This window comes from Nerophis lumbriciformis, linkage group LG29, assembly GCF_033978685.3.
Source record: "Nerophis lumbriciformis linkage group LG29, RoL_Nlum_v2.1, whole genome shotgun sequence".
Classification (NCBI taxonomy): Eukaryota; Metazoa; Chordata; class Actinopteri; order Syngnathiformes; family Syngnathidae; genus Nerophis; species Nerophis lumbriciformis.
In genome coordinates this window covers 24,057,501-24,077,500 of record NC_084576.2, presented here as the reverse complement: position 1 = coordinate 24,077,500, position 20,000 = coordinate 24,057,501, and the positions used below count along the sequence as shown (strand labels likewise).

The following is a 20,000-nucleotide window of genomic DNA, read 5'->3' as shown; positions in this document are numbered from 1 at the left end:
TTCCACTGAGGGCCACACACTGTAAAATTAAAGCATGCGGGGGCCATTTTGCTGTTACATTTTTTTTTACAATATATATTTTTTTACCTTTTTCCTCTCAAATTTGGTCCGGAGACCCTTAAGGGGTCTCAGTCGTAAAAATGTTCAAAATAAATCATATATTAAATCTTTTTTTTTTTTTATTGTTCAACGCTTGAATCTGTCGATCAACTTCAGATGTGTCTGTCAGTACAAAGTTTTTTATTTTATTTTTTTATGTTCTATGAAATTTTTGTTAAAAAAAAAAACTTTTTTTTTTAATAGCAGAAACATAAAATATGCAATATTCTCACCTTCTAAAAACTATTCAAAGTGGAATATTACAACATTGATTTTAAATGTTTTATTTTTTTTTTTGAGCAAAGACATTTGACACTAAAATTATTTGGGATCCAAAAGGGTCCCACTCATACATTTTTTAAATAAGTCACGCATATTTATTTATTTTTTACTTTCAATCTGTCGATTATACGTTTTTATTATCATATTTTTCTTTTTTTTTTTCATGCCCTTTTTGTCAAAGAAAACTTTGTTTTTTGTATGGTTACCACACAAAATAGGCAATATATTCCCCCCCAAAAAATTCAAAGTGGAATATTAGATGTGAAGTAATTAGAGCCTCAAATAGGTCAATCATTCATAACATTGATTTAAAATGTTGTCTTTTTTTTGGCGCAAAGACATTTGACACTAAAATTATTTGGGATCCAAAAGGGTCCCCTCTCATAAAATGTAAAAATAAGTCATGCTTATTTAATTTTTTTTTACTTTCAATGCTTAAATCTCTAGATCAACTTCAGATCTACAGTATTTGTCGATTGTAAGTTTTTCTTATAATTCTTTTCTTTTTTTTCATTGCCTTTTTGTCAGAGAAAACTTTGTTTTTTGTATGGTTAACACACAAACTATGCAATATCTTCCCCCAAAAATATTTCAAAGTGGAATATTAAATGTGAACTAATTGGAGCCTTAAATATGTCAATAATTCATAACCACTTTGATTTTAAGTCATTGTTATTTTTTTGAGCGATGACAGTTTAAAATAATCCCACTAATATTCTTAGGGATCAATTTCAGATCAATACAGTTTTTATTTTGTTTATTTTTTGCAATGCTCTTTTCGTCAAAATACGCAATATTTTCCCCAAAATTTCAAAGTGAATAATTGCTTTAAATAGGTCAATAATTCAAAACAACTTTGGATTTTAATACATTATATTTTTGAGCAAAACAGTAAAAAAAATTAAAAAAATACCACTCAAATTCTTAGGGATCCAAAACGTCCCACTTATAAAAGTGTAAATATAAGTGATATGTATTTATTAAAAAAATTCAATTTCAAAGCTTAAACCTCTCGATCATCTGTATTTATTTATTAATTTTTTTAAATTTTTTAATACTCTTTTTGTCAAAAAAATACTTGGGTTTTTTTTATATGGCAAACACACAAAATATGCAATATATTCCCCAAAAAGCATTTCAAAGTGTAATAATTGATGTGAACTAACTGGAGCCTTAAATAGGGCAATAAATATTAACAACTTAAATTTTTTGTTATTTTTTGGAGCAATGACAGTTAAAAAAAAATCCCACTAATATACTTAGGGATCCAAAAGGGTCCCACTCATAAAAGTGTTTAAAATAAGTCAAACATATTTATGTAACTTTGCTTTTAAAGCTTAAATCTCTAGATCAATTTCAGATGAATACAGTTTTTATTTTATTTTTTTCAATGCTCTTTTTGTCAAAATACGCAATATTTTCCCCAAAATTTCGAAGTGAACATTTGCTTTAAATAGGTCAATAATTCAAAACCACTTTGGATTTTAATACATTATTGTATTTTTGAGCAAAAACAGTTAAAATAAATACCACTCAAATTCTTAGGGATCCAAAAACGTCCCACTCATAAGTGTAAAAAATAAGTGATATGTATTTATACTTTTTTTTTTTTTACTTTCAAAGCTTAAATCTCTCAATTATCTGTATTTATTTATTAATTATTATTTATTTTTTAATGCTCTTTTTGTCAAAAAATACTTCGGTTTTTTATATGGCAAACACACAAAATATGCAATATATTTCCTCAAAAACATTTCAAAGTGTAATAATTGATGTGAACTAACTGGAGCCTTAAATAGGGCAATAAATATTAACAACTTAGATTTTTTGTTATTTTTTGGAGCAATGACAGTTTAAAAAAAAATCCCACTAATATTCTTAGGGATGCAAAAGGGTCCCACTCATAAAAGTGTTTAAAATAAGTCATACATATTTACAGTATGTATTTTTGCTTTAAAAGCCTAAATCTCTAGATCAATTTCAGATCGATCCGTTCTTATTTATTTTTTCAATTTTCAATGCTCTTTTTGTCAAAATACGCAATGTTTTCCCCAAAATATATCAAAGTGAAATATTTGCTTTGAACTAATTAGTGCTTTAATTAGTCAATAATTCAAAACAGCTTTGATTTTAATACTTTTTTCCTTTTTTTTTTTTTTTTTGCAAAAACAGTTTAAAAAATACCACTAAAATTCTTAGGGATCCAAAAGGGTCCCACTCATAAAACTGTAAAAAAAATAAGTCATATATATTTATTCATTTACTTTCTTATGTTCAAAGCTTAAATCTCTCGACTATCCGTATTTATTAATTTTTTTGTTTTTTGTTTTTTTTAATGCTCTTTTTGTCAAAAAATACTTCGGTTTTTTATATGGCAAACACACAAAATATGCAATATATTCCCCCAAATACATTTCAAAGTGTAATAATTGATGTGAACTAACTGGAGCCTTAAATAGGGCAATAAATATTAACAACTTAGATTTTTTGTTATTTTTTGAAGCAATGACAGTTTTAAAAAAAATCCCACTAATATTCTTAGGGATCCAAAAGGGTCCCACTCATAAAAGTGTATAAAATAAGTCATACATATTTATGTATTTTTGCTTTTAAAGCTTAAATCTCTAGATCAATTTCAGATCAATACAGTTTTTATTTTGTTTATTTTTTGCAATGCTCTTTTCGTCAAAATACGCAATATTTTCTCCAAAATTTCAAAGTGAATAGTTGCTTTAAATAGGTCAATAATTCAAAACAACTTTGGATTTTAATACATTATATTTTTGAGCAAAAACAGTAAAAAAATAAAAATACCACTCAAATTCTTAGGGATCCAAAACGTCCCACTTATAAAAGTGTAAAAATAAGTGATATGTATTTATAAAAAACATTAAATTTCAAAGCTTAAACCTCTCGATTATCTGTATTTATTTATAAAAAAAATTAATACTCTTTTTGTCAAAAAAATATTTGGTTTTTTTTTATATGGCAAACACACAAAATATGCAATATATTCCCCAAAAAGCATTTCAAAGTGTAATAATTGATGTGAACTAACTGGAGCCTTAAATAGGGCAATAAATATTAACAACTTAGATTTTTTGTTATTTTTTTGGAGCAATGACAGTTAAAAAAAAAATCCCACTAATATTCTTAGGGATCCAAAAGGGTCCCACTCATAAAAGTGTTTAAAAAAAGTCAAACATATTTATGTAACTTTGCTTTTAAAGCTTTAATCTCTAGATTAATTTCAGATCAATACAGTTTTTATTTTATTTTTTTCAATGCTCTTTTTGTCAAAATACGCAATATTTTCCCCAAAATTTCGAAGTGAATATTTGCTTTAAATAGGTCAATAATTCAAAACCACTTTGGATTTTAATACATTATATTTTTGAGCAAAAACAGTTAAAAAAAAATACCACTCAAATTCTTAGGGATCCAAAAACTCATAAAAGTGTAAAAAATAAGTGATATGTATTCATCATTTTTTTTATACTTTCAGAGCTTAAATCTCTCGATTATCTGTATTTATTAATTAATTTTTTAGTTTTTTTTAATGCTCTTTTTGTCAAAAAATACTTTATATGGCAAACACACAAAATATGCAATATATTCCCCCAAAAACATTTCAAAGTGTATTAATTGATGTGAACTAACTGGAGCCTTAAATAGGGCAATAAATATTAACAACTTAGATTTGTTGTTATTTTTTGAAGCAATGACAGTTTAAAAAAATCCCACTAATATTCTAAAAGATCCAAAAGGGTCCCACTCATAAAAGTGTTTAAAATAAGTTACACATATTTATTTTGTTTTTTTGTTTTGTTTTTTTTGTTTTAAAGCGTAAATCTCGATCAATTTCAGATCTGTCCGTATTTTTGTGTTGTTGTTTTTTTAATGCCCTTTTTGTCAAAGAAAACTTTGTTGTTTTTTTAATGGTAAACACACAAATTATTCAATATTTTCCCCCACAAAAAAATTCAAAGTGTAACATTAATAAACTAAAGTAGGTCTGGGTTAGTTTTTGCCTCATCCCTCACTTAAAGTGTGAGAGAAGAATGCACTATCCACCTGGTAAAAGGAGGAAGAGATGATTCAATATTATCTGCTCACAGGTGCTACCTGGTGGTTGTTTGAGCACACTGCAGCTAGCACTGGATAGTCTCAGTCCTTAATGCTTCAGTCACACGCAGGATTCTCACAGGAATGAGGCAAAAATACAACCTTTCCTACTGTTGGTCGATAATTCATAACATTGATTTAAATTCATTATTAATTTATTTGTGCAATGACAGTTTTAAAGAAAAAAACAGCCTGCATGGCAGTTTTGTGTTATTAGAGTCAACATTGCAATCTGTTTGCTCTTTTATGACGTTTTTTTATGTTTATTTAAAAATACTGTTTGTAGAAAGTGTTGCGGGCTTTTAAAAATAATCTGCATTTTGGACACTCCTTGAGTCATGCTGTAACTATGCTGTTAGTAAAATAGCAATGATTATGAAACTTGTGTCCATCAACAACAAAGTAGGCTTTATTTTTAAAAGTTAAAATAGCAGAAATAACAACAAACCATAAAACACCAAAACTATCTAAAACTATCTTCTTCTTTTTTTTGTTTAAAAAGCTGCACATTGGTAAATTATTGATGTTTGATTAACTCCTGGCATCAATCTAAAAGACTCAATGTATAGATTTATTGCATTTATTAATTATTGAGCTATCCAGTAGATTGTTTAATTATGTTAAATAGAAGAGTGTAGTAGCTTTTTAGTACCGTATTTTTCGGACTATAAGTCGCAGTTTTTTTTCATAGTTTATGAAAGTTGCCTAATGTTTTTTTCCTTCTTTATTATGCATTTTCAGCAGGTGCGACTTATACTCCGGTGCGACTTATACTCCGAAAAATACGGTATTTAGTAGAATAAAACCAAAAAACAACTATTTTGAAATGCTTATTTTACCAAATGTTTGATCTTTACTGTGAAATAAATTATAATTTAAAAGTTATGTATATTAATGTAAAATACAAATTATTATTGTAAGTTAAAAAATATTTGTATTATTTCGAAACTAGTAAAACAATTACGCAGAAAGCAAAAATATGGTTTCAACACATTTTAGTTTTTAATGACCAAAAATGACACAAAATGGTATTTATTGATGTCTTGGTTGCTTTTATAATACAATACATTTTGTAAACCACAAAATGCCACCTAATTTATTGAACTTATTGAGTTATTTATTGATGGTTTTAATTATTGTTCTTTTTTTAAATATTTTTAATTTATTTATTATTAAATAATTTATTAATCAATTAAACAAAACAATACACAACAATACCATAATAATGCAATCCAATTCCAAAACCAAACCCAACCGAGCAACACTCAGAATAGCAATAAACAGAGCAATTGAGAGTTATTTATTGATGGTTTTAATTAGTAGAAAAGCATCAGAAAGTTCCTTCTGTTTTTGCATGAACTACAAGATAAACGATACTTTTTGATACTTCCTGTTGCAGCGTTCGCTTTGTACAAAGTGAAAATAAATGTATATTGCTATTGTATATTAGTATTATAGCCTTAAGTACTCCCCGGAGGAGCAATGCAACTTCTTGCTGGGCTAATCAGCGCGGAGATTGGGTCGGAATAAGCAAGCTGCGTTTTGAATGAAAGCTTTGAAAATGTCAACGAGGCAGAAGAAGCAACCTTGATGGCCTGGGGGGGTTGGGGGGGGGTATTTGTTCTAATCAATACTTTCCGAGTAGGAACATGAGCCAACACTGACAACTGCTGGCTTTGTTCAATGGCGGGGGGGGGGGGGGGGGGGGGGGGTGCACCTTCAATAAGTGGGGTCATGTGGGTGGGAGGGGCTGGGGGGTGGGGGGGGGGATTGACCCATTAGGGTTTTTGTGTTGTGTTCATCCAAACAATCATCATCATCATCATCACATTAATGCTTGAAGATCTTATCTTGCTTTGCGTAGAAGTGCTGAAGTTTAAAGTGCACTGGACTTCTTTCAAGTAGACATGTAAATGGCCCAGATAGGAATCATTTTGCACGTAAGCGTCCGTCACATTTAACGTCTGTCACACGTAATCGTTTGTCACGCGTGACAGTGGTTTTCTGAAGTGCTCCTGAGCCCATGTGGTGATATCCTTTACACACCGATGTCGCCTTTTTGATGCAGTACCGCCTGAGGGATCCAAAGTCACGGGCATTCAATGTTACGTGCAATGATTTCTCCAGATTTTCTGAACCTTTTGATGATATTACGGAGCGTGGATGGTGAAATCCCTAAATTCCATGCAATAGCTGGTTGAGAAAATGCTGTTCTTAAAGGGGAACATTATCACAATTTCAGAAGGGTTAAAACCATTAAAAATCAGTTCCCAGTGGCTTATTTTATTTTTCGAAGTTTTTTTCAAACTTTTACCCATCACGCAATATCCCTAAAAAAAGCTTCAAAGTGCCTGATTTTAACCATCGTTATATACACCCGTCCATTTTCCTGTGACGTCACATAGTGATGCCAACACAAACAAACATGGCGGATAGAACAGCAAATTATAGCGACATTAGCTCGGATTCAGACTCGGATTTCAGCGGCTTAAGCGATTCAACAGATTACGCTTGTATTGAAACGGATGGTTGTAGTGTGGAGGCAGGTAGCGAAAATTAAATTTAAGAAGAAACTGAAGCTATTGAGCCATATCGGTTTGAACCGTATGCAAGCGAAACCGATGAAAACGACACGACAGCCAGCGACACGGGAGAAAGTGAGGACGAATTCGGCGATCGCCTTCTAACCAACGATTGGTATGTGTTTGTTTGGCATTAAAGGAAACTAACAACTATGAACTAGGTTTACAGCATATGAAATACATTTGGCAACAACATGCACTTTGAGAGTGCAGACAGCCCAATTTTCATCAATTAATATATTCTGTAGACATACCCTCATCCGCTCTCTTTTCCTGGGGGTCTGGCGGCAGATTTCTTTGACTTTATCGTTGGAAATGCATCTGCTTTGAGTGTCGCAGGATATCCACACATTCTTGCCATCTCTGTCGTAGCATAGCTTTCGTCGGTAAAGTGTGCGGAACAAACGTCCAATTTCTTGCCACTTTCGCATCTTTGGGCCACTGGTGCAACTTGAGTCCGTCCCTGTTCGTGTTGTTACACCCTCCGACAACACACCGACGAGGCATGATGTCTCCAAGGTACAGAAAACAGTCGAAAAAAACGGAAAATAACAGAGCTAATTTGACTCGGTGTTTGAGAAAATGGCGGATTGCTTCCCGATGTGACGTCACAACGTGACGAGAGCGAATAATAGAAAGGCGTTTAATTCGCCAAAATTCACCCATTCAGAGTTCGGAAATCGGTTAAAAAAATATATGGTCTTTTTTCTGCAACATCAAGGTATATATTGACGCTTACATAGGTCTGGTGATAATGTTCCTCTTTAATCGCCTCGCCCATCCCTTACCCCTCATACTGCTGCCATACTAGTCCATAGCCTGGTCACCTCTCGCCTGGACTACTGCAACTCTCTCCTGTTTGGTCTCCCTCACAAACTTCAACTTCTCCAGAACTCTGCAGCCCGGATAATCACCAGAACCCCTTCAATCCGGCACATCACCCTCTGTTCTGCAGCAACTCCACTGGCTACCCATCAAACATCGCATCCACTTTAAAATAATTCTCCTCACTTTCAAAGCCATCCATAACCTCTCTCCATCATATCTCTCTGACCTGATCCATGTCACCACACCCTCACGTTCCCTATGACAGTTATTTTCAACCACTGTGCCGTGGCACACTGGTGTGCCGTGGGAAATTATGCAACTTCACCTAATTGGTCCAAAAAATATTTTTTGCAAATCAATAGTCATAATAATGTGCCGTTGTCTAGTGCCTGTGCTGTGTAGAGCTTGGCAGGGTAACCATGTAATACTCCATATCAGTAGGTGGCAGCAGGTAGTTCATTGCTTTGTAGAGTTGGAACGCGTCGAGGATGGTTTGTCGTGATCCCAATAGGCAGAGCACAGCGGGAGACAGTGTGCAGGTAAAAAAATATGTATCACGCCTCGTCGGTGTGTTGTCGGAGGGTGTAACAACACGAACAGGGACGGATTCAAGTTGCACCAGTGGCCCAAAGAAGCGAAAGTGGCAAGAAATTGGACGGATGTTGTTCAAAATACGAGGGTGTGGGGAAAGCCGACGAAAATGGTCAGTCGTTTGTTCCGCACACTTTACCGACGAAAGCTATGCTACGACAGAGATGGCAAGAATGTGTGGATATCCTGCGACACTCAAAGCAGATGCATTTCCAACGATAAAGTCAAAGAAATCTGCCGCCAGACCCCCATTGAATCAGCCGGAGTGTGTGAGCTATTCAGGGACAAAGGACCTCGGTAGCATGGCAAGCAATGGCGGCAGTTTGTTCCTAAACCCCCTGGATGTCTTGGCTCACACCGTCCCTTAAGCCACCGAAGATGATCAAGAGAAGAATATCGACCCTAGCTTCCCTGGCCTGCTGACATCAACTCCAAAACTGGACAGATCAGCTTTCAGGAAAAAGAACGGATTAGGGTATGTCTACAGAATATATTAATTGATGAAAACTTCCGCGGTTTTACTTAAATTATTATACATAAACTGTGTTTACCAATAATTTAGCTTAAAAACATTACAACACTTAAAAACAAACACATACCAATCGTTGGTTAGAAGGCGATCGCCGAATTCGTCCTCGCTTTCTCCCGTGTCGCTGGCTGTCGTGTCGTTTTCGTCGGTTTCGCTTGCATACGGTTCAAACAGATATGGCTCAGTTTCTTCTTCAATTTCGCTTAAGCCGCTGAAATCCGAGTCTGAATCCGAGCTAATGTCGCTATACCTTGCTGTCCATCCGCCATGTTTGTTTGTATTGGCATCACTGTGTGGCGTCACAGGAAAATGGACGGGTGTATATAACGATGGTTAAAATCAGGCACTTTGAAGCTTTTTTTAGGGATATTGCGTGATGGGTAAAATTTTGAAAAAAACTTCGAAAAATAAAATAAGCCACTGGGAACTGATTTTTAATGGTTTTAACCCTTCTGAAATCAACTAAAGAGGAGAAATATAACCTTAGAGGAAAAAATAATTAAAAACATTTATATGCACGTACAACACTTAGAACTTTTAGCATATCAGTATGTGGAATTAAATTATGGAATGGATTAAGTAAAGAAGTTAAAAATTGTACTGATATGATCCAGTTTAAGAGGTTGTTCAAAATAATAGTGCTTACAGAGTACAAAGAAGAAGAATTATGAGAAATGCTTCCAACCTTATTGTGATAATGTTCCCCTTTAAAGGAGAGTGTGCTGTCGAGGATGATAATATGTACATCAACTTCACATCTTTTTGTTAAGTTTTTGTTCTTTTATTTGGATTTATTTCATGGTTTTTGTCAAAGAAAACCTTATTTTTAAAATGGCAAAAAAAAACACAAAAGATGCAAAAAAATGTTGCCCGCAATGTTGTCAAGAAGAAAGCCTCTCCAGTCATGTCTGAGAGGCAGCCATTAACGGGGCTCGGTCGGAAGCCCAATATTTACTCCTCCACAATCTTGCGCTCTACGGGAGTCGCACCTTGGCGAGACGCAGGTGTGCCGTCTCGCCGCGGCCGCTAATGGAGGCGTCGCATGCGTGCGCACGCTTCACACCTCGGCTGGCGTTTGGGCCAATTAGAGACATGTGAAGCACATCGCAGTTGCTCAAACACTCTGACTGATTGTCCTTCAACAAACCTCATCATGCACTCAAACGCAACGCTTCTTTTTACGCTCGCGTCACGACTACTCCACATTTCTGCACTCTGCACTTTGGATTTTTCTTCAAAAACTGCCATAAAAAGGCGTTGATACATGTCAAAATGACAAATATTACCTCAATGCACTCAAGTAAACACCCGCCACTTTGTAATAAAAAAAAAAAAAAAAAAAAAAAAAAGCAGGCTTCACCCATACTTGCCAACCTTGAGACCTCCGATTTCGGGAGGTGGGGGCGGGGGCGTGGTCGGGGGTGGGGCGGGGGGCGTGGTTGGGGGCGTGGTTAAGATATATATATAAGAAATACTTGACTTTCAGTGAATTCTAGCTATATATATATATTAGAGATGCGCGGTTTGCGGGCACAACCGCGGAGTCCGCCGATTATCCGCCGATTGGGCGGATGAAATTTAAAAAAAATTAGATTTTATCAGCGGGTCGGGTCGGGTCGGGCGATTGAAATTAAAAAAAATTAGATTTTAAATAGATTCAGGCGGGTGGCAGTTAAACCAATTCGGAAATATATATACATAGTTAAATGTTGTTACCCACATACGAAAAACGAGCAGGCACCTGCAGCATATGCCACAACAGAAGAAAAAAAAAAAAAGAGATGCACACTTTTACGGAGCGGAGAAGGCCCCCGACGCCTCGCCGGGGTCCGGGACCGAGGCCCCTTCCCCCGAGAGGGCCCCACCGGGAGCCGTAGCTGAGGCGATCCGCGAGAAGGGCCCGACGCACGTCCAGGGTCACCACCGCGCCCACCGCACCGACACCCCGCCTCGTCCGCCTTCGCTGCGGCCGGCGTCACGCACAGCAGGTAAGCAGCTTACCTGCCCGCCACCCCCGTGGCCGGGGGCTCGTAACAGGGGTTACTCCGCGCGCTCCGCCCGCGCAGCTTACCTGCCCGCCACACCTGTTGCCGGGGGCGCGTAACAGGGGTCACTCCGCGCGCAGTGCGCTCACGAAAGGGGTGGGCTCACCCTGGTTGATATAGACAGCAGCTAGGACGGTGGCCATGGAAGTTGGAACCCGCTAAGGAGTGTGTAACAACCCACCTGCCGAATCAACTAGCCCTGAAAATGGATGGCGCTGGAGCGTCGGGCCCATATACCCGGCCGTCGCCGGCAGCGAGACGCGCTTGGAGGTGCGCTCAGCGCGGCTCCCATATGATTGCGCACTGGTGTGCGTCTGGGTCGTGACAGCGTGGCACGCGAATGTCTGTGCTGCGTTGGATCAGTCTCCTTTCTTTAACAGGCAAAAGCTTTATAACCTCACTAATGCCTTGCATCGTCTATATTAGATATATAACAACGGGCGGGTGCGGGCGGATGGCGGGCGGATGCAGTTCTGATCAAATGTTAGATCGGGTGGATTGCGGATGGTTGACGACTTTCTGATGCGGTTGCGGATGAAATAATTGCCTATCCGCGCATCTCTAATATACATATATATATATATATATATATATATATATATATATATATATATATATATATATATATATATGTCTTAATAAGGTTATCCAAAAAATAGTGCTCGATACCGTAGTAGAGCGCAATATATGTATGTGTGGGGAAAAAATCACAAGACTACTTCATCTCTACAGGCCTGTTTCATGAGGGGTTCCCTCAATCATCAGGAGATGATCTCCTGATGATTGAGGGAACCCCTCATGAAACAGGCCTGTATATATATATATATACACTGTATATATGAATAAAATAAATACTTGAATTTCAGTGTTCATTTACAAACTACAACTCACAAACACTTTAGAGTTAGGCTCCACCATCAGAATGTGTACTTAAACTTATAAAGATCACATGGATATTATTCAGTGAGTTGATTCACCAAAACTAACCTGTTATACAGGAGGAAAAAGCTCACAGGACGTTTCAATTGTTCACAGACTGGTCGCGCTCATCAGAATGACAAGACACTTCCGGTCTGCAGGTGATAGCATTCAATTGGGAAGAAACGCCCTACTGCCCCCTACTGACCAATGTGAATACTGATAAATGTGTAATGACAGCTCCAAAAACGAATTCAAACCACAAAATAAAATAAATAAATCAACACAAAAATGTGACACATTATGGGTGGGTCACATATGCATGTACAGTAGATGGCATTATTGTCCTGTTTAAAAGTGTCACAACATTGCTGTTTACGGCAGACGAACTGCTTTACGGTAGACACTGTTGTTGTGTGTTGTCAACACGTCACTCAGGTCCGCCTGAATTTCGGGAGTTTTTCGGGAGAAAATTTGTCCCGGGAGGTTTTCGGGAGAGGCGCTGAATTTCGGGAGCCTCCCGGAAAATCCGGGAGGGTTGGCAAGTATGTTCACTACACATCCTGAAACCTAACAAGATGTTAAATGTTAGCATGTAGCTCGCATGTATATGCTCGTGTTGTTAAACTAGCACAATGCTAAAGTGTATTGTTAGCAGTGTTGGGTTGGTTACTGAAAACCAGTTACTAGTTACTTTATTTCAAAAGTAACTCAGTTACTTACACCAAAAAGTAATGCGTTACTTTTTTTCTTCTTTTTTTTTTTAACGCTCCCATTAATGCCCTTTTAGCCTTCATGTCAGTACTGTTATTGCACTGGAGAATAATACAATCTGTTGATCAACTTGACATGCATTTGCATCACTGAACTCTGCATGTGGTCTACATACAACACACAAAGACAAATATATCTTTCAAAGGGCCAATTTATTTCAAGCCAGAACAAATTGACAAAACTATTTTAAATAGCTGCAACATAACATACATAAGTAACAAACAGCATAATAGCAACATAGCTGTAAACCAAGGAAGTACTTTAACTTTAACTTTACATACACAAAGCCTAACCAGGCGTTTTTTTCTCTCAAAGAATTGTGAAATAAAATCATGTCTGCACCCCAGAACACTCTACACAGTTCCCCAGTTTTAGTTTCGAGAAAAGGAAAGATTGGCCTGGCCCACTAGGATCCCTCTTTATGTTTGTGAACTTTATAGTCTATACATTTAGAGTGATGTGATAATCAAACACTCTAGAAGTCTAGAATGAAAGAGTATATAAGAGAATTGACAGAGTGTGTGTACCTTCAGTGAGGAATGATGAGCAGAGGCAGAGTTTGGAGTGACTTCCTTAGCTCGCTTTCCATGTTTATGTACTCACTGTCCACTGTGTCCAGGAACTTGGAAAATGTTTTCGTGCCATTTGCCGTTTGACGCCGGTATCATGCTAATTAGCTGCCTGAAAGCGGGTGACTGCACTGTAGAAATAGCCTGCATGTCTTCTAGCACATACGCTGCAATAGCTCTATCAATGTTGTCCTGGCTAGCAGTGCCTCCTTAAAATCCTTAGGTGAAGTGTCTCTCTTTACTAGCTTCGTCGAAGCATGTTGCTTTTGTAGCTGTTGCAGCAGATTTGAATTGCTGTTTTGGGCAGTAGATGGGATCATTAATCCAAGACACAACTTACATTTAACTAAAATGTTCTTTTCTTTGTGCTCGACAAAAGTAAAGTAGTGAGAATATCTCCATGTTAAGAAACTCGACTGCAGCTCCGCCATGATCAGACACGCCCCCCCGTCAGCATGTAGTTTATATAGCTGTGCTAATGTTGTTAACCTAGCATTATGCTAAATATAATATTAGCCTGTAACTCACATGCCTACGCTTGTGTTGCTAACTTAGCATATTGTTAAAAAACAATAGCTATGCTAGTGTTGTTAACCTAGAATGATGTTAAAATGTATTGTTAGCATGTTACTCGCAAACATGTGCTAGTGTTGCTAATCTAGCATTACGTTGTACTGCAATTTTAGCATGTAGCTCACATACCTATGTTAATGTTGTTAACCTTGCACGATGCTAAAATATGATATTAACAAGTAGCTTATATAGCTATGTTAGTATTGTTAGTCTAGCATGATGCAAAAATGCGATGTTAACTAGCTTACATAGCTAAGCTGGTGTTTAAAACCGAGCATGATGCTAAAATGTGATGTCAGTTTGCGTACATAGCTATGCTAATGTTGCTAGCCAAGCTTTATTATTAGGTCGTATGTGACGTATGACATCTATTACGTTGGACAAGTGCTCACTTCAAGTGTATCACGTCCACCAGAGTACTTGTTGTAGAGCCACAGCTCATTAGCATTAAAGTACTAAAAGTACTTTGAAAGAGTACTTTCCCACTTCAGTACACAGTTGGGAAGAAGGGAGATGACTTCTTGGCCATCAGTCAGAAGGTGTGGAGGTCCATGACAAACTTCCGCTGGCAGCGTCCTGCTGCTTTCACATTTGTAGGTTTTTTTTTTTGAGGGGGAGGGGGGTCGGCAAAAAGACACGGAGCTGAGGAGCCAGTCGGCTCGTTAGCCACTAATTGTCGGGCGCTCAGTGCCAAGACTGCAGCGTGCGCCATCTGCTTGTCGCCGAGGAACATCTTGTCGTCTCTGGCCGGGCGGCCATTTTAAAATAGCTCCCAGACGCTGTTGGAAGATGTCAAAGTATGTGAGACGAAAAGGCCCGCAGAGGACGGACCTGCCAGGTCCACCTCTTCTCGGCTGCCAACCATCAAATAGACACTACCTCTTTACTTTCACTTTGCGTAGAGAAAGACTTCATTTTCTGAAGGGAGCAAAATCAGCTTTAAGACTTTTGATAGGTTCATCGAGTTTTATTTTGAAATGTTAGACTGCACCAAAACATCAGTTATATTTGCGTGGCCGTTCTTTTACTTTGAAATGTCGGACTGCACCAAAACATCAGTTATATTTGCATGGCCGTTCTTTTACTTTGAAATGTCACACTGCACCAAAACATCAGTTATATTTGCGTGGCCGTTCTTTTACTTTGAAATGTCGGACTGCACCAAAACATCAGTTATATTTGCATGGCCGTTCTTTTACTTTGAAATGTCGAGCTGCACCAAAACATCAGTTATATTTGCATCGCCGTTCTTTTACTTTGAAATGTCACACTGCACCAAAACATCAGTTATATTTGCATCGCCGTTCTTTTACTTTGAAATGTCACACTGCACCAAAACATCAGTTATATTTGCATCGCCGTTCTTTTACTTTGAAATGTCGGACTGCACCAAAACATCAGTTATATTTGCATCGTTGTTCTTTTACTTTGAAATGTCGGGCTGCACCAAAACATCAGTTATATTTGCATCGCCGTTCTTTTACTTTGAAATGTCGGGCTGCACCAAAACATCAGTTATATTTGCATCGCCGTTCTTTTACTTTGAAATGTCGGGCTGCACCAAAACATCAGTTATATTTGAATCGCCGTTCTTTTACTTTGAAATGTCACACTGCACCAAAACATCAGTTATATTTGCATCGCCGTTCTTTTACTTTGAAATGTTGGACTGCACCAAAACATCAGTTATATTTGCATCGCCGTTCTTTTACTTTGAAATGTCGGACTGCACCAAAACATCAGTTATATTTGCATCGCCGTTCTTTTACTTTGAAATGTCGGGCTGCACCAAAACATCAGTTATATTTGCATGGCCGTTCTTTTACTTTGAAATGTCGGACTGCACCAAAACATCAGTTATATTTGCATGGCCGTTCTTTTACTTTGAAATGTCGAGCTGCACCAAAACATCAGTTATATTTGCATCGCCGTTCTTTTACTTTGAAATGTCACACTGCACCAAAACATCAGTTATATTTGCATTGCCGTTCTTTTACTTTGAAATGTCACACTGCACCAAAACATCAGTTATATTTGCATCGCCGTTCTTTTACTTTGAAATGTCGGACTGCACCAAAACATCAGTTATATTTGCATCGTTGTTCTTTTACTTTGAAATGTCGGGCTGCACCAAAACATCAGTTATATTTGCATCGCCGTTCTTTTACTTTGAAATGTCGGGCTGCACCAAAACATCAGTTATATTTGCATCGCCGTTCTTTTACTTTGAAATGTCGGGCTGCACCAAAACATCAGTTATATTTGAATCGCCGTTCTTTTACTTTGAAATGTCACACTGCACCAAAACATCAGTTATATTTGCATCGCCGTTCTTTTACTTTGAAATGTTGGACTGCACCAAAACATCAGTTATATTTGCATGGCCGTTCTTATACTTTGAAATGTCGGACTGCACCAAAACATCAGTTATATTTGCATCGCCGTTCTTTTACTTTGAAATGTCGGACTGCACCAAAACATCAGTTATATTTGCATCGCCGTTCTTTTACTTTGAAATGTCGGACTGCACCAAAACATCAGTTATATTTGCATGGCCGTTCTTTTACTTTGAAATGTCGAGCTGCACCAAAACATCAGTTATATTTGCATCGCCGTTCTTTTACTTTGAAATGTCACACTGCACCAAAACATCAGTTATATTTGCATCGCCGTTCTTTTACTTTGAAATGTCACACTGCACCAAAACATCAGTTATATTTGCATCGCCGTTCTTTTACTTTGAAATGTCGGACTGCACCAAAACATCAGTTATATTTGCATCGTTGTTCTTTTACTTTGAAATGTCGGGCTGCACCAAAACATCAGTTATATTTGCATCGCCGTTCTTTTACTTTGAAATGTCGGGCTGCACCAAAACATCAGTTATATTTGCATCGCCGTTCTTTTACTTTGAAATGTCGGGCTGCACCAAAACATCAGTTATATTTGAATCGCCGTTCTTTTACTTTGAAATGTCACACTGCACCAAAACATCAGTTATATTTGCATCGCCGTTCTTTTACTTTGAAATGTTGGACTGCACCAAAACATCAGTTATATTTGCATGGCCGTTCTTATACTTTGAAATGTCGGACTGCACCAAAACATCAGTTATATTTGCATCGCCGTTCTTTTACTTTGAAATGTCGGACTGCACCAAAACATCAGTTATATTTGCATCGCCGTTCTTTTACTTTGAAATGTCGGGCTGCACCAAAACATCAGTTATATTTGCATGGCCGTTCTTTTACTTTGAAATGTCGGACTGCACCAAAACATCAGTTATATTTGCATGGCCGTTCTTTTACTTTGAAATGTTAGACTGCACCAAAACATCAGTTATATTTGCATTGCCGTTCTTTTACTTTGAAATGTCGGACTGCACCAAAACATCAGTTATATTTGAGTCGTTGTTCTTTTACTTTGAAATGTCACACTGCACCAAAACATCAGTTATATTTGCATCGCCGTTCTTTTACTTTGAAATGTCGGGCTGCACCAAAACATCAGTTATATTTGCATCGCCGTTCTTTTACTTTGAAATGTCGGACTGCACCAAAACATCAGTTATATTTGCATCGCCGTTCTTTTACTTTGAAATGTTGGGCTGCACCAAAACATCAGTTATATTTGCATGGCCGTTCTTTTACTTTGAAATGTCGGACTGCACCAAAACATCAGTTATATTTGTATCGCCGTTCTTTTACTTTGAAATGTCGAACTGCACCAAAACATCAGTTATATTTGCATCGCCGTTCTTTTACTTTGAAATGTCGGACTGCACCAAAACATCAGTTATATTTGCATCGCCGTTCTTTTACTTTGAAATGTTGGGCTGCACCAAAACATCAGTTATATTTGAATCGCCGTTCTTTTACTTTGAAATGTTGGGCTGCACCAAAACATCAGTTATATTTGAATCGCCGTTCTTTTACTTTGAAATGTTGGGCTGCACCAAAACATCAGTTATATTTGAATCGCCGTTCTTTTACTTTGAAATGTCACACTGCACCAAAACATCAGTTATATTTGCATCGCCGTTCTTTTACTTTGAAATGTTGGACTGCACCAAAACATCAGTTATATTTGCATCGCCGTTCTTTTACTTTGAAATGTCACACTGCACCAAAACATCAGTTATATTTGCATCGCCGTTCTTTTACTTTGAAATGTCGGACTGCACCAAAACATCAGTTATATTTGCATCGCCGTTCTTTTACTTTGAAATGTCGGACTGCACCAAAACATCAGTTATATTTGCATGGCCGTTCTTATACTTTGAAATGTCGGACTGCACCAAAACATCAGTTATATTTGCATCGCCGTTCTTTTACTTTGAAATGTCGGACTGCACCAAAACATCAGTTATATTTGCATCGCCGTTCTTTTACTTTGAAATGTCGGACTGCACCAAAACATCAGTTATATTTGCATGGCCGTTCTTTTACTTTGAAATGTCGAGCTGCACCAAAACATCAGTTATATTTGCATCGCCGTTCTTTTACTTTGAAATGTCACACTGCACCAAAACATCAGTTATATTTGCATCGCCGTTCTTTTACTTTGAAATGTCACACTGCACCAAAACATCAGTTATATTTGCATCGCCGTTCTTTTACTTTGAAATGTCGGACTGCACCAAAACATCAGTTATATTTGCATCGTTGTTCTTTTACTTTGAAATGTCGGGCTGCACCAAAACATCAGTTATATTTGCATCGCCGTTCTTTTACTTTGAAATGTCGGGCTGCACCAAAACATCAGTTATATTTGCATCGCCGTTCTTTTACTTTGAAATGTCGGGCTGCACCAAAACATCAGTTATATTTGAATCGCCGTTCTTTTACTTTGAAATGTCACACTGCACCAAAACATCAGTTATATTTGCATCGCCGTTCTTTTACTTTGAAATGTTGGACTGCACCAAAACATCAGTTATATTTGCATGGCCGTTCTTATACTTTGAAATGTCGGACTGCACCAAAACATCAGTTATATTTGCATCGCCGTTCTTTTACTTTGAAATGTCGGACTGCACCAAAACATCAGTTATATTTGCATCGCCGTTCTTTTACTTTGAAATGTCGGGCTGCACCAAAACATCAGTTATATTTGCATGGCCGTTCTTTTACTTTGAAATGTCGGACTGCACCAAAACATCAGTTATATTTGCATGGCCGTTCTTTTACTTTGAAATGTTAGACTGCACCAAAACATCAGTTATATTTGCATTGCCGTTCTTTTACTTTGAAATGTCGGACTGCACCAAAACATCAGTTATATTTGAATCGTTGTTCTTTTACTTTGAAATGTCACACTGCACCAAAACATCAGTTATATTTGCATCGCCGTTCTTTTACTTTGAAATGTCGGGCTGCACCAAAACATCAGTTATATTTGCATCGCCGTTCTTTTACTTTGAAATGTCACACTGCACCAAAACATCAGTTATATTTGCATCGCCGTTCTTTTACTTTGAAATGTTGGGCTGCACCAAAACATCAGTTATATTTGCATGGCCGTTCTTTTACTTTGAAATGTCGGACTGCACCAAAACATCAGTTATATTTGTATCGCCGTTCTTTTACTTTGAAATGTCGAACTGCACCAAAACATCAGTTATATTTGCATCGCCGTTCTTTTACTTTGAAATGTCGGACTGCACCAAAACATCAGTTATATTTGCATCGCCGTTCTTTTACTTTGAAATGTTGGGCTGCACCAAAACATCAGTTATATCTGAATCGCCGTTCTTTTACTTTGAAATGTTGGGCTGCACCAAAACATCAGTTATATTTGCATGGCCGTTCTTTTACTTTGAAATGTCGGACTGCACCAAAACATCAGTTATATTTGCATCGCCGTTCTTTTACTTTGAAATGTTGGGCTGCACCAAAACATCAGTTATATTTGCATGGCCGTTCTTTTACTTTGTAATGTCGGACTGCACCAAAACATCAGTTATATTTGCACCGCCGTTCTTTTACTTTGAAATGTTGGGCTGCACCAAAACATCAGTTATATTTGCATGGCCGTTCTTTTACTTTGAAATGTCGGACTGCACCAAAACATCAGTTATATTTGA

At 37.3% G+C, this 20,000-nt stretch overlaps 1 protein-coding gene across 6 annotated transcripts in view; it reads left to right on the top strand.

The window, feature by feature from the left end:
• The window catches only part of cadps2 (Ca++-dependent secretion activator 2), a 278,914-nt gene that overhangs the window by 129,708 nt on the left and 129,206 nt on the right, over positions 1-20,000 (top strand). The gene's annotated exons all lie outside the window — the stretch shown is intronic.